This window comes from Dasypus novemcinctus, chromosome 17 (genome assembly GCF_030445035.2).
Source record: "Dasypus novemcinctus isolate mDasNov1 chromosome 17, mDasNov1.1.hap2, whole genome shotgun sequence".
Lineage (NCBI taxonomy): Eukaryota > Metazoa > Chordata > Mammalia > Cingulata > Dasypodidae > Dasypus > Dasypus novemcinctus.
In genome coordinates, this window is record NC_080689.1 from 1,561,748 (window position 1) to 1,577,395 (window position 15,648).

Consider the following 15,648-nt stretch of genomic DNA (forward strand, 5'->3'; position numbering starts at 1 on the left):
AAGTCTCTGTTCTGGATAGCAGAATCTTGGGGGTGGGGGTCCTCCAGCAGCCAATTTGGGGGTTCCTGATGTCCAAGTGGACTCTCTGCCAGGTTCCAGGTCCGTCCATGAATTCCCTGTCTTACTAGCCTGCCGCAGGGAAACAGGCAAGGGTCCTGCACCTCCAGAATGCACGGCCCCCTGGGGAACACGGGTGCTAAGCAGGTGCTGAGCAGGTGAGCACGCACCGCAACAGGCCGTGCCACGGGACCATTGTGCGCGGCGTGGCGCGGGAAGATCCTGAGCTCGTCTGCACAACTCACGGAGCATAAAGCTTCCCGAGGCGTGCGTGAACCGCCTGGAAAGAGCGTCCTTCACAGATGATGAAATTTTGTGTTTGTGGTCCGCTCTATAAAAAGTCTAACGCTAGGCTTTTCATTAGCAAAGCAAGGCCTGAGGCAGGTGAGCCGAGGAATGAGACGAACCACAGCGTGGAGGAGACCGCGTGGCCGGCGGGCAGCACGCGTGCACGGCCATGCTGAGAGCGTGAGTTTAACCGTGAGCTCCCAGTGTCTCTTCCCAGGACCTCCCTTTCGCCCCGGAAACTCCAGACAGGCCTCCCCATTGGCCCCCACAGGAGGGGTCCCCAGTGACCGCTGGGCCCTCCCTCAGCATTAGCGGGGGGGAGGGGGGGATAATTAATGGTTCAAAAGGAGACCACCCAGGCAGAGCCGCTCTCTCTGCCTAGAGGAGCCCACACCAAATCTTCGCGTCTATTTCCATCTTCCTCTCCCATTTCTCAGCAAGCTCTGCTCCTCATAATCTTTTTACTGGCCTAACTGAACCGACGTGTTCTTACGTTCATGTCTGCATCACAGCCAACCCCTAGAGGAAAACAACACTTCCCTGGATTCATCAGGGAGAAATCAGACGTAGACCCGCAGCGTCTCTTGGAACATGCGCTTTGTCCCGCACGTGCCTGGTGACAAGCCTTGGATTTGAGTTCCTTAAGGGATTTTCTCAGAAGTGCCTGGGCCTGGCCCAGCGACCTCTGTGGTCGTAGACTGACCCGGGCTCGTCTTCTCAGGAGGGCAAACGGCGTCGAGGCAGAGCCTGCTGCCAACTTCACTTCTGTGCCTCAGTTTCCTTATCTGTAAATCAGGGGTGATAAAACCTGCTTCAGAGTTGTGAGGACTAAACAAATGACCCCGGGAAGCGGGCCACATGCACGTGGGCACGCGCCCTGCCGGGTCCTGGAGCCACCGAGGGAGCAGGGGCTGGGCCAGGGCCCTCCTGGGTGTCCCGCTCGCTTCAGGAGCGAGCGCCTCCTCCCGGCCATCTGGAGAGAGCGTCTGCGCTGCCAGAAAGAAAGGAGCTGGGTAAGGCTCCAAGCCCTGGGGGGTGGCGCTGCGGGGAATTGTCCTCAGGACCGCCAGCCCTTCCCGGGCTTCTCGGGCCCAGCCCCTCGATGCCTGTTGGGCGACTCGACATGATTTCAGGGCGCCCGTCGCCTCCAGGGGCAACGCGGGGTCAGCCTCCTGCGGGCCCCTGGGCAACATCTCACCCCCCCCGGTCCACTCACAGCCTTGTTTTGGGCACGTTTCTGTTTGAGGCGCCGTCCAGCTTTCCATTGACCGCGATCCCCGCGGACGTCCTCCTTTCTCCATCCTGCTGGAGACCACCCCAGTCAACCCTCTTCAGAGGCGACGTCCTTGCCTTCAGAATGTTTTGGTGCATCATTTAACCAAAGCCCACGAATGTTCGTTCAATCACGTTTAATCGTAAACCGCATTCCCTGGGGGCAGGTGATCGACTTGTTAGCATTACACTCCCACCGACAGCTGCACAGCTCACGCCTGGCAGCGCTGCTGTAACACGCGTGTTTCCACGGCACGTCACAGCCTCTTGCGCTGGGGATGGCCTGGCGTCCCTTCACACTGGACCTGGGGCCGTTCCAAGCAGAGGCGCGGGGCTTAGAGCCACGAGGGCCAGGGGCTCCCAAGCCCAGGGGCACCGCCTTCCTCAGCTGCTCTTAAGGGTTTGATTAGTCTATTGTTTGTCCCAAAGTTATCAATCCTCTGCAGTCCTGTTCAAGCTCAACGAAAGCCCCGTCTGCAGAGGCTTCCAGCCCGGGGGGAGTCCGAGGGGAGCCAGATACGGACAAACCTTCCCAGCGGGTCCCCAGGAGCGGTCCCCAGGGAGCACCAAGGACGAGTCAGGCGCCCCGGGCTCTGCTCCCTCCAGGGCCGGAGGCCACGGGCTAGGGCAGGCGAAGCTGCCCCAAGGCCTGCCGCTCTCAACAAGGTGCAGCTGTTTTTAAACATTTCTCAATAAATGCCCTGGGTTGATCCATCTTCTGGTTAATTTTGAAGCCCTGAAAAGGTTGATTCTTTTTTTTTTCAGACACTGGGGATTGAACCCAGAACCTCGTACGGGGACGCAGGCGCTCAGCCACTGAGCCACGGCCACTCCCGATGCTGTTTCTGCCAGTTTTTTTCATTAATTTTAACGAGGGGTGAACTTTCTGGAGGGCCTTACTCCACTGTTTTTGATGGAGTCACCTTGGTCTTTTCATTGGAAACATTTATTTTATTTACATTTTATAGGATTACTTGCATCTTATTATTTGTTTTCTATTTGTCTCACCTGACTTACGTTTATTTTTCTCTTCTCCCCTTCTTTTGCATTAATCAAATACCTTTATTATTTAATAATTATTCAATTTCTCCCTTTCCGTTAGCTTGTTAGTTATGTATATTCTGGACTTATCACTTTCTAGTGTCAAAGAGGAGGCTTGTCACTTCTCAGACAACGCTGTGCGCTTAGAGCCTGTTTAGCTCCTCCAAAGTCTTTTGTGCTTTTATAGGGGTCACCAATTTGAATGCTACATGAATTTCAGATGCTATAAGGTATTGTTATTTTTTGTACCATGAGTATTTGTAAATATTTACCCACATGTATGCCTTTTTCTTATTCTTTTCTTCTTTGCTTCTGGGGTTATTTTTCTTCTTCATTGTGTGTTTTCTCTTGGTGGATACTCAAATTTCCTTTTGGCAGGGTCTGAAAGTGACTTTATTTTGCGTTCAGTTTTGAAAGGTATTTTCACTGGGGCTCGACTTCTTGGTTGTAAGTTATTTTCTTTCAACACTTAAAAGATATAATTTCATTGTTTTTGGCTTCTATAGTTTCTGTTGGAAACTGTCAGAAAAGCTGCTCTTTTTAAGGTGATAGGTTTTCTCCCTCTAGCTGCTTTCAGGATTTATTCTTTGTCCTTGGTTTTCTAAAATTTTACCACAGGATAGTACGGAAGACGCAGCCAGTGCTCCATCCACATTGGCTTGCATCTTTCACTATTTTGGAATGAGTAAAGGATTTGCTTGAGGCCATGGCATGGAGACACTGATTGATAAAAAATTGTACCTTTTGATGACTAATAAATTTGAAGTAGCAGTGATGATGCTTATTTCCATACAAACCCTAAATCCTTTTGTTCCAGAGAGATGGCGAGCCCAGCCCTGCTCCCCGCAAATACCCGGTGCCCAGTAGATGCTTCAGTGAACGAGTGAATGGATGGAGGAAATCCACGGCCAGGCCAGGCGGGCGCGGGCCGCACGGGCCGAGGCATCGGGCTTCCTCGAGCAGGTGCCTGGTCCCCACGGGGCCGCTTCCTTCAGGCCATTTCCTTCACCTGTAGCAGGTGGGCGTGGGGTGGGCCCTCTGGCCCTCCTCCAGCTCTAGGGCCTGTGGACGGTCTGGAATGACCCCTTCTCTGCGCGGAGCTCCCAAGCCCACCTCCCGGGTGGCTCTCACTGCCCCAGGCCTTCCGCACGAGCAGGCTGCCCGGTTCCTGAGGTTTTCTCCAGCCCCTGGCGTGGGCGCTGAGGGGCGGCTGGGTGCCCTGCCTGGGGGGATGAGCCCGTCCTTGCCCGGCCGCGCAGCTGCAGCCGCCTCGAGCTGCCTCTGCCCCTCTGCTCGGGCCCCAGGGCCTGCACGGTCTGACACCTGGGCTCCGTGATCCCTGAAGGGGTGGCTTTAAAACAGAGGGGACCAGAGCCACTCAGTCCAGCCACTGACCCGCAGGGAGCCGACGAGGCGAGGAGGAGCCTGCGGGCCCCCTTCCTCTGGCCGCACTGCTCCCCCTGGCTCTGGACGCCGAGACCCTCGAGCTCAGAGGCAAGTGGGTTCCCATGCAAGGGGCAGGGGTTCTGGTTTGGGGGTGCACACGGGGGTTTGGTGGGGGGGCTGGAACGAGGCTCACGTGGTCTCTGGCCTCAGCTGCCCCTCGGGCTTCCCGCAGCCCCCTCGTTCCGCCCGTGACCCCCCGTGAGCCCCTGGCCGTCCGCACGCAGTTTTCCAGCAGCCTGTCCCTTCACGGGCAGCCTGCCCCTGCCCAGGACCCCTGTCTTCTCGCCCGTGCATTTTGGGGAAAAGAGCTTGTTTTTCAGCCCTGCCCTCCGTGGGCTGGGCAGCCCTGGGCGGTTCCGGGGGGAGCCGTTGACGAGACGCCGTGTCCGTAACAGTGACGGCGGCCGAGACGCAGGGTGCTCCCAGCCTGGATTCAGACCTGCCCTTCACGGGAAAGCCCCCTGTCCCGGCTCCACTTCTCTGTCTGTGTCCCAGGGACTCAGGTTTCCCCGTGAGTGATAAACGAGGCGATGCGTGCCAGGGACCGCCGCGTCCCCAACACGGGCTCGACGGTGATGTCGTCTGGACACTTCCCGAAACTGCAGATTTGCTTCTTCTAACTAAAAAGGAGCTTCCTTTGGGGACCTCAGCAAAGCATCTCAGGAGGGCAGGGGCCCAGGGGCGCTGCGTGGCTTCAGGGCGGACAAGTGTCCTCTCCCCGTCACGGCTGCAGTCTGGATGGCCCTTTGCCAGAGGAGGAGAAAGTCGTTGAGGGGTTTACGTTGGTCAGTCACAGTCTGCAGAACCACGGTGGCTCTTGATGATTCCACCTGAGAGCTCCGAGAATTTGCGACAAGGCCAGAGACCGTGATGTCTCAGGCCGGTCCCCTGTGTGTGTGAAGTCTGTCCCCTTGACCTCCATCGGATGGTGAAAGAAACAGCACAGCCTTGAGGATTCTCTTTCCACGTTAACCAGAGCGCTTCCATTCGACGTGGCCCCGGCCTAGAGAGCCCAAGGATGATTAGTTTTATTTGAGTCAGTGGGTTTGATCCCCTGTGAGCACAGCAGGGCCTGGGGCTTCGGTGCCCACTAACCACAGCCTGAGCCTCCCTGAGATGCTTCTTCCTGGAGGAGCCGCTGCTGGCGTGGAGGCCTGTTTCCTAGTTTCCGACAAGTGTTTCCAGACCCTGGAAAGCCCAGCGTCTGTCTGCAGGGCCGTGGGGAAGGTGAGGACCTGCTGCCTGTGCTTTTGTTTTCGTCTCTGGCAGCAAATCGCCCCCAGCGTCTCGACTTAACTCACGGAGGCGCTCCCAGTCCTGCCCTCCGAGCTCGGCGGAGGAAGGTCGAGGCGCCGGCTCCCTCCAGGCCCCCGCGGTCCCGGGCAGGACTGCTTGGGGCTGGAGGTCTGAGTCCCGGGGCCGCCCAGCTTCCCTGCGGCCAGTGACGGCGGTCAGGTCCCGCCCGGGTCACACGCGGCGGACTCGTTGCCTCTCGGCTTGGGGGCAGGTGGCTGGATGCCCCCCCACCCCCAGCAAAGCCTGGCCCCCCACCACCGAGCGCGGCCTCGCTCCCGCTGCACTCACCTGCTGTGCTGCAGGTGCAGCCCTCGGGCGCCGACAGCGAGGCAGGGCCCGTCCTCCTTGCCGCAGGGCCACCTCACCCGCGCAGGTGACGTTGGGAAGTGGGTGTGTGGCCCCGTGGCCCGCGAGCCGAGGCACAGGTGAGGGGGCGGGCGCTGGTCAGGGCAGGGGCGGAGGCCGGCGTGGCCCTGGGTGGTTCGTCCTCCTGCCCCTCCCCAGCCCATGTTGCTGCAGCCTCGCACATGCTGCTTGCCCCGTGCCCCCAAGCGCCTTGCCACGGGACCCCACGCTCGCAGGCCGGCTGCTGGGCCACACCCCCGAGAGCCGAGGGCCTCGTGGCTCAGCGGTGGCAGGGCCCCTGGGGCTGCTGGCTGGTGCCTGAACCTCAGGTCTGGGGGCAGACGCGGGCCCGCTGGGGCCTCCAGGCTGGAACGTCGCCCCTCCAGCTGCATCCCAGGAGAGGGCGTCCAGTGCTGACCACGTGGGCCAGGCGCTTCTCGGGCCGCGGCAGCCACGGCCAGGGAAGGGGCGCGGAGCCAGGCCTGCCCGAGGTCGCGCGGCCCCTGCTGATGAGGTAGGACCTTTGGTTTGGCTGCCTGCAGAGGGGACACCTGCAGACCTGGCCACGGGGTGGCCGGCCACAGCGCCCGGGAAATGGGGGCCGACCAGCTCCCCTGTGGTTGAAGAGCCTCCTTGGCATGTGGGGGTGTGGCCTGAAGGGGCCGGTGGGGCCCGTTCAGTCCCTTCCCGTCTGTGCTGGCCGACAGGCTGTTCCTGGGCCTTTCCCTCAGGCGTCCCGGGCACCGGTGTGGAGGCTGCGAGGCGCGCAGAGCTGCGGTGCAAGCCCACGTGCGGCGGACAGGGCGCTCACTGCACCCCCAGACTCCCTGATGGCCCCCCCACCACCTGCAGAGGAACGTGCCGGAGCCTCAGCTGGCAGCAACGTGTGCGGAAGCTCCATGGACACACACGCGCACACACATGTGGACACACGCACACAGGTGCACACGTGTGTGTACACACATGCATACGGCCACACACAACACATGTGCATGTACACGCGCACACGCTCACACAATGCATGTGTGCACATAGCAACACATGCATGCACACATGGTCACACATGTGCACACAGGGCACCCATAATGTGCGCACACAGTCACACACTCACATGGGCACACGTGTGCACACACACAATGCACACTCACACGGGCACACATGCGTGCACACACACAAGGCACACACATGCGCACACGTATACGCACACACGCTGGGAGGCCTGGTGAGAAAACACGACTCCTCTAGGGAGACGGATCCTGGACGGCCGGCGCTGCTGGACTGGACCGAGCTTTCCATTTCCGGGTGACGCCAGGCTGCGCCCCTTCGGGAGCCCCGCGCCCCTTTGGGAGCCGCTTCCCCGCGAGCCCGGGGAGCAGGCGGCTGGGGCCCGGCTGGGGCCTGCGGGCTGGACGTGGTGGGCCGGGGCAGAGCCGCCGAGCAGAGCCTCGGGGGGCAGGAAGCCTGGCCGGGAGCGCCTGAGTCGGCAGCGCCGTGCGGGCTCCGCAGCGGGTTTCTCGGCGCCGTGGGGCTTCCCGGCGGCTTTGAGGACAGGCTGGCTGAAGGTGGCAGCTCCCGCGCCCGGCGTCGCTGGCGTCCCTGTCCTGTCTCTTCTGGGCAGCTCTTCAGGTGTCTGAGTGTTGAACGCGTCCCTCCAGGTCCAGGGCCCGGGCCCGGCGCCATCGCTCTGGGGTGAGCCTGGGCCTCTGGTTCTAACATTTCCACGGCCTCCTACTGCAGCCTCGGAGGCAGGTGCGTGCAGGCGTCCTGCGGAGAAGGCGCTGTGGCCTAAATGCGGGTGGTGCATGGGAATTCACACTCACAGCTCACTAAGGAGTGTGCCACCCAACAGGGAAAACGAACGTGACCCTTCTTAGTCTAATGATTTGAAAGTAATACGTCCCATTTAATTTTTTGCCACTGATTACTGCTAAAATGTTAATATGCACAGTGACACCTAGTTTTCCGTCAGTGTTAAGCGCATCTAGATTTCCCAGCCCCCCGAGGTGGCTCAGAGCTACAAGCCCCTGAAAACACGCCCTTCGCCGTAACCCGTTCCTGGGGGTGGCCCTTGTGCACCGGACGCTGAGGCGGCCGCGGCAGGCGAGGGAGGCCCCGCAGACTCAGGACGGGCCTCGACCCCACTCCTGAGGCCTTCACGAGGGAAGGACGTTTGGACTCACGCAGAGAGAGAGCCACGGGGGAGCAGCCAGAAGCTGCGCCAAGGGGACCGGGAAGCCACCAGAGGCCACCGCGTGCCTCCCACGGGCGAAAGCCGAAGGCGCTGAGGGCCGCAGCCTTCCAGGAGAAGGAGTCGCCTCTTTGATGACCTCTCACCTCAAAACTGTGAGCCGATAAACCCTGTCGTTTACGGCAACTGCGTGGTATTGGCTTAGTGCCCAGGCAGCCGAAGCCCTGTCTATCTGAACAAGGAATCTCACTTTTCCTTCCCCTTCCATCTTCACTTTTCATTTTGAGATCGTCTTGAATGATCATCAAGATTATTGTTCAAGTTTTTCTTACAAGCAATACCTGTTCAGATATAACTATGTATTTTACTATTTTTTTACTGCCTTTAAAAAATGGCTCTCTCTTGGGTCACATGAATTTTTCTGGAGTAAATCCTGCAGTAATTCTTGCAGGAAGGGCCGTGAAGAGTCAGCGTTCTCTCACCCAGGCGCTGCTGTGTTCACATCCTGTGACTGCGGCCCGCAGGGCTGTGACTTAAAGTGATGACTGCTGTTCTGCTTGCAGGCCGGGGCAGAGGAGCTCGGCTGCTTCTGGTCAGTCTTTGCTGACCCTGCGTCGGGGCCGTGAGTGGGGCGTGCTCGTTCCACGGCGCAGCGTGGGAGCTCGTGGGGCCAAGCCCAACCCCGGCCACTCGCCAGGCACGTGTGCACGTCTCCCTGTGCAGCCCAAAGCGGACGCTGCTGGGAGGGACATCCCCGTCCCGGCGCCGAGGGCGGAGTGGGGGAAGGGAGCGATGGTACCGTCCACCACGACAGGTGGAGAACGCTTGCTTTTTCCTCACCTTCGAAGGCAACTTTGGTTGGTGCAGGATTTGGTGTTCTTTTGTTTTGTGTTGATAAATCCCATCCTCTCTTGTACCTGGAAGATTTTACTTGAGCTCTTTTCATTATTTTTACTTTCACCTTGTATTAATTTTTCAAATTTCTACCAGTGTAAGAATAAACATGGCAAAACTAGTTGATACTAAATCTACTATGTTTAAGTGCTCTGCTGTTTCCTCAATGCTTTTTTTTTTAATTTAAAAATTTTTTATTTATTTTTTATTTCTCTCCCCTTCCCTGCCCATTCCCGCCCCCCCCCCTCCAGCTGTCTGCTCTCTGTATCCATTCGCTGTGTTTTTCTGTGTCTTCTTGTATTCTTGTCAGCGGCACTGGGAATCTGTGTCTCTTTTTGTTGCAGCATTGTGCTGCGTCAGCTCTCCATGTGTGCGGCACCACTTCTGGACAGGCTGTGATTTTTGTGCGGCGCAGCTCTCCTTACGGGGCGCACTCCTTGCACGTGGAGCTCCCCTATGCGGGGACACCCCTGTGTGGCAGGGCACTCCTTGTGCACATCAGCACTGCACATGGGCCAGCTGCACACGGGTCAGGAGGCCTGGGGTTTGAACCCTGGACCTCCCATGTGGTAGGCGAATGCTCTACCCATTGAGCCAAATCCGCTTCCCTCAATGCTTTTTCTTGACTTTTTAAATTGTACTTACACGTTTGATGCTTCTCTTTCCTAACGATCATTTTCCTTAAATACCTGTTTTGTGGACTTGCCTAGCAGGGTGCCCTGGGAAGATCCAGGCTGTTCCGTCTTTTGCACTGTCTAGTGGCAGGCTGTGTGGCCACGGTGCCCCCGGACGAGCTTCAGCCCCCGCCTGAGCCCACCTCCGTGGAGCCCTCTCAGTACCTCATTCTGCACACACTCACACTCTCTCACACACTCACACACGCACACACTCACACCCCACACTCACACTCGCACACCCGGCCAGATGCGGAAGCTGCTGCCCGGAACCACGGCTCCGCTGCGCCAGGCCACGTCAGCCGCAGGAGTCCAGGGAGACCGTGGCTCCCGGGGGCCGACCTCTCCCAGCTCCAGTGGCTCTTCTCAAGGCTGGGAAAGGGCAGAGCTGAGCGTGAGAAGGGAAGCAGGCTTGGGATGGTGCAATTTCCTGCGTGGTTTGGCGGGAAGGTGGGAGAGGGCCGCGTCAGCAGTCACACACTCGTGGTGGTCTCGGGTAATCATCCTGCGTTTGGAGGGCGAAGCTGAGTCACCGCATTGTGCGTCAGAGGGACAGAGCTCAGGCAGGGCCGGGCGACGTCAGCCTTTCTGTGTCTGCTGCTCATACAGAGTTGGTTTCCAGCTGCTCCACCAGGGCGTGGAGTCGTCTGGGGAGTCCACGTGTCTGTAGGATTGTTCTGCAAGTTCACAATATCTGTAACAGAAATACATTAAAAAATAGTATGGGTTGGGGGGAAAATACACCAAATGTAAGATAAGGAATATAGTTGGTAGTAATATTTTGACAGTGCTCTTGCACAGTTTGTAACAAATGTTTCTCACCAATGCAAAGAGTTGGTGGAGGGGTGATGTATGAGACCCCTGTGTGATGTTACGTATGTCTACTTTGTAATTCGCAATCTTTACTGTGAGCTTATTGTTTATGCGTGTTCATGTATGAGTGATAGACTGCTCTGCTGTGGAACTATTGTGATTAGTAATGGAAGAAGCTGTAGCAGTGATGTGGAGACAGTGGCCACGGCAGCTGCTGAGGGCAGGGAGAGGGAAGAGATGTGATGTGGGGCATTTTCAGGGCTTGGAGTTGTCCTGGGTGGTGTTGCAGGGACAGATGCTGGACATCATATGTCCTGCCAGGGCCCACTGGGTGGACTGGGGGGGAGTGTAGACTACAATGTAGACCACTGTCCATGTGGTGCAGCAGTGCTCCAAAATGTATTCACCAGGTGCCGTGGATGTGCCACGATGATGGAAGAGGTTGTTGATGTGGGAGGCGTGGGGTGAGGGGGTGGGGGGTACAGTCATATTTTTTGAATGTATCATGTAAAAGAAAATAAAGAAAAAAATAAAAAGTTTAAATAAAGTTAGTTACCTTGGCAAAGGACAGTAGGGAATTGGGGGAGAAGACTATTTTAGGGGCTCACACGGAGTCCAAACCAGTGAGTTTGGAAGTATTTGGCCAGTCCGCGGGCCAGCTGGACCTGCGCCCCGAGCACACGCGGCCTCCGAGGCGTGTGTCGTGCCTGCAGGTCCCGCTGCGCACCCGGGGTCAGACGCTGGGCCAGGACAGGAGGGTCTGCAGGTCGATGTCATTGCTAATTATAGTTGGATTTAACTTCCAATAAAGTTCACCTGCAAAGCCCCTTTTCCTGCCATACTATTTTCCAGTAGAAGAGCTACAATTAAGTTATCCATTGCATTGTCAGATTTTATTTTGGGTTAAAAAGTCTCATGTTTGATTTTGGCACCAAAACCATTTCTTTTGGAAAGTGTTATAAAGTATCTTTCAGCATTTTCTTATAAAGTGACAGTAGAAAAAGCATGTTCACTTTCGTGTGTTCTGTCCAACAGGAACTTGTCATGGGCTCAGAATTGTTAGGTGTTACATGGGGAGGGCACAAACCAAATGCAAACATGCCTTACTTTTCTCAAGGCCTCGTTTCTAACAGCCTCGATTATCCGGAACACGGCCGACGGCGGGCCATGGCGAGGACGGCGTGAACTTCCAGCGCTACCAGCACCCGAGCACGCAGGCTCAGGCGCCCACGCGGCTCGCACATCGCCGTCTCGCTCGGGTGCTCTGAATTCCGATGCAGGAGGCGCTAAGGGGCCGAGGCCCAGCACCGGCCGGGGGACCCCGAGCCCCCGCGAGCCCGCAGCCTCCTGCTGACAGCACAGGCCTCGAGGCTTCGGGCCGAGGGCGGTCACCGCGTCCTGAACGCCCCTGCCATGCAGAAGGAGGGACGCCCACGGGGCCCTGCCGCGGGGAGCCCGGCGCGGGGTAGGGTGTCAGCCTGGTGCCCTCGTCCGCTCCTGGAACAGGGTGCGGCGTGCTCTGGGCACAGCCGGGGGCTCTGGGGCGTACCTGGTGGCGGAGGCCCAGCGCGGGCGAGGGGCGGCTGGAGAGGGACCTCGGCGGGGTGGGCACTGTGGCCTGCCTGGGCTTCTTTTCTATTTCCCAGGCTGCAGGAGCGGCCTTCAGCCGGGACCTGCCAGCAGGGCGGACAGTGACACCGTCAGCAAAACGAGGACGACTTGGAAGAGGAAGCTCCACGGGGCTAGCGGGCCAGGCCAGCCCTTCCTTCCAGCCCTGGGGTACCGGCGCAGACCCCCCTCCAGCCCTGTATGCATCAGCTGTGGCCCCTCTGCCCACAGTGGCAGCAGAAACCCTGTGTTTCAGCCAGAGGCAGAAGGCGGCCCAGGTCCAGTGGCCTCTGCCCCCTGGTCTCTAGATGGTCACCCAGAGACAGCAAGGGGCCCAGGGCAGCGCCTCTGGCCCTGCGGACACCTCCGGTGCAGGCTGGAAGCCCCAGCAGCAGCAAAAGATCAAAACAGACCACAGTATTGCAAGGGCTCAGAAAACGCAGTTGTCATGGGAACTAGCCCCTCCCCAGTGTAGAGCAGAACTCCTCGCTAAGCACAAATGAGGCCAGCGCCTGCCAGAACAGGTTTACGTAGGACCAAGGGTCTCAGTCTTTTAATGAAATTGTCCAGGATACCCCTGAATATCATTCATTGTATCTGGAAAACCACAATCTGAATGAGAAAAGACAATCAATTGAGATTGAGCAGATGTTAGAATTAATGGACAAGCATTTTAAAAGCAGGCATCAGAAACATGCCTCAGAAACCAACTAAAATTCTCTTGAAACAAATTTTAAAAACACAGAAAATCTCAGGGAGGTAATAAAAATTATAAAAAAGAATAAAATAGAAATTACAGAACTGAATAATATAGAAATAAAATTTCACTGGATGGACTCATTGGGAGAGTCAAGGAGAAAAGGATAGAATCAGTCAGCTTGGAGGCAGAGGAAGAGAATTCATTCAGTCTGGACTACAGAGAGGTAATGGTCCAAAAGTGAACAGGGCCTCCGGGGTCTTTTGGACAATAATAAAACTCTAACATTCATATCATTGGAATCCCAAAAGGAGAGTAGAAAAAGTGTGGGTTTGAAGACATTTGAAGAAACAATGACTGAAAACCTCCAAATTTGGTAAAAGATATCAACCTACAGATTCAAGAAGCTGAGTAAACCCCAAATAGGATAAACCCAAAGATATCCACATTCAACATATCATAGTCAAACTTGTGGGAAAAAAAAAAAAAAAAACAAAGAAAAAAATCTTGAAAACAGCCAAAGAGAAATAGTGGATTGGCTAAAACAGTGGATTTCTTACCCAAAATCACAGACATTTACAAGGGCCAAAAGAAAAGAACTGTCAACCCTGAAGCATGTATCTGATGAAACTACCCTTTAGGATTTAAGGGGACAAAGACATTATCAGATGAAGGAAAACTAAGAGAATTTGTTGCTAGCACACCTGCTCTTAACAAAAGACTAAAGAAGTTCTCTAAACAGAAAATGATTACAGAAGAAAGCTAGAGCTTTTTCAGAAAGGAAAGAAAAACTGTGGGTAAAAATAGAAATAAATTCAAAAGACTCTCCTGTACCTCATGAGTTTCTTTCATTATATTTTATAGGTTTGTAGATGGAGCAAAATTTAAAACACCATCTGATGTTTCTATTTCTCCTTTCAGTTGATCAGTTTTTGCTTCATACGTTGTGAAGGTCTCTTGTTTGGTGAATATGCGCTTAGGTTTGATTTATATTTTCAGTAGATTGACCCTTTTATCATTACATAATGTCCCTCTCTGTTTCTGGTAATTTTCTTTGATCTGAAGTCTACTTTATCTGCTATTCATATAGCTACTCTACCTTCCTATTAATTGTTTGCATGATATATATTTTCCATTCTTTTACTTCCAATCAGCCTATACTGCTATTGTGGAAGTGAATTTCTTGTGGACAGCATATAGATGGATCATTAAAAAAAAATCCCACCTTGCCAATCTCTGCATTATAATTGATATATTTAAGCTATTACATTTAATGTAATTATTGATATGTTAGGGCAAAGAATTTTTAATTTTTGCTTTCTTTTTGTTCTCTCATTTTTGTTTTTTTTGCTTTTTTCCTCTGTTTCCTGTGGGTTACTTGAGCATTTTTAGAATTCAACTTAGGTTTATCTGTAGTGTGTTTGAGTGTATCTCTTTGCCTAGCTCTTTCAGTGGTTGCTCTAGATCTTATGTTACATATGCATAACTTATCACAGTTTATGCCCCGTGTCATTTTACCAGTTCTAGTGACCTATAACATATAGCGATCTCACCTCTCTTTACTTCTATTTATCCTCCCCAATTTATAATACCCTCATCTTAAATATTTCCCTTACACATATTTAGAAACACCCAGTATGGTTATAACATTTTTGCTTAAACCATCAAGTATAAATTAGAAAACTCGAGAGGATAAGGAACATGTTTTAGAGTAGATATTCTGGTAACAAATTCTCTTAGCTACTTTCATTTGAGAATGTCTTCATTTTAGTTTGCCAAAGGCTGCCAAGCCAATATATCGAAAATGGGTTGGCTTTTATAATGGGGATTTAGTAGTTTAAAAATGTACAGTTTTAAGGCCAAGAAAATGTCCAAATCAAGGCTTCATCAGGCAATCCTTTCCTCCTAAGGACTGACTGTGTGTGTGGAGCGCGTGGCGGGGCACGGGGCGGGGCGTGTGTGGAGCGGGTGTGGAGCGCGTGGCGGGGCACGTGGCGGGGCGTGTGTGGAGCGGGTGTGGAGCGCGTGGCGGGGCACGGGGCGGGGCGTGTGTGGAGGGGTGTGGAGCGCGTGGCGGGGCACGGGGCGGGGCATGGGTGGAGCGGGTGTGGAGCGCATGGCGGGGCACGGGGCAGGGCGTGGGTGGAGCGGGTGTGGAGCGCATGGCGGGGCACGGGGCGGGGCGTGGGTGGAGCGGGTGTGGAGCGCATGGCGGGGCACGGGGCGGGGCGTGGGTGGAGCGGGTGTGGAGCGCGTGGCGGGGCACGGGGCGGGGCGTGGGTGGAGCGCATGGTGGGGCGCGTGGCGGGGCGCGTGGCGGGGTGTGGGGCGGGGCAAGTGGCAGCCTCTGGCTTCTTCTCTGAGCTCCTTTGCTTTCTGCTCTGGCTGTGGCTTCTTCTCAGCGTCTGGGAATTTCTATCTCTGTGGCCCCCTCTCCATATTCATCCGTTTATAAAGGACTCCGGTAAGAGGATTGAGACCCACCCTGGGCCACGCCTTTCTGCAGCGATCTAATCAAAGGCCCTTAACCGAGTAACTTAATCAAAACTCCCACCTACAATACACATACCCACAGAAATGGGTTAATTTAAGAACAATTTTCTGGGGTCCACAAAAGGCTCAAACTAGCAAGTCTTGATTTCTCTCTCATTCCTAAAGGTATTTTCATTGGACATAAGATTCTGGCTTGACAGTTTTTTCTCTCAACACTTGAAAATCTTTGTGCTACTTCCTCCTGGTTTCCTGGTTCCTGATGAGAAATCCTCTGTCATTTGAATTGGTTTCCACCTACGGTGCAGTGCCGTTTCTCTCTCACTGCTTCATGGGTTGCCTTTAGTTTTACTTCTCAGAAGTCTGACTGTGGTAAGTCTTTGTGTCTGTGTTCTTGGTTTTCTCCTGCTTTGGGTTTGCTCAGCAACTTGAATCTGTAGGTTTATGACTCTTGCCCAATTTTGGAAGTTTTCAGCCGTTATTATTTGGGGTTATTTGTCAGCCTTGCTGTTTCCTTCTAAAACTCTAATGATACAAAT